Raw genomic sequence first — 345 nt, forward strand, 5'->3', positions numbered from 1 at the left:
GGATGACGTAATAAATAATAATATTATTATAAAAAATTAATAAAATTAACAAAATAATGAAATTTAATAACCATATAATTTCATATAAATTATTGTTATTTTATATTACATATTTAGATTTAATTTATAAACATAAATTATTTAAAAGCTCATAATATACAATTATAAATATAATTAAATATTTTTATATAAATTATTTCATTTGGCAACATCTAAAAATGTTAAAAAAAATTACCATATTATTTACAAAGTTTTTTAACAATATAATATTTATCAAATATGTTAAAAAACTTAATATTTACAAAGTTTTGTAAATATGTTAAAATTTACAAAGTTTTTTACATC

This window comes from Dendrobium catenatum, unplaced genomic scaffold, assembly GCF_001605985.2.
Source record: "Dendrobium catenatum unplaced genomic scaffold, ASM160598v2 fragScaff_scaffold_669, whole genome shotgun sequence".
NCBI classification, from domain to species: Eukaryota; Viridiplantae; Streptophyta; class Magnoliopsida; order Asparagales; family Orchidaceae; genus Dendrobium; species Dendrobium catenatum.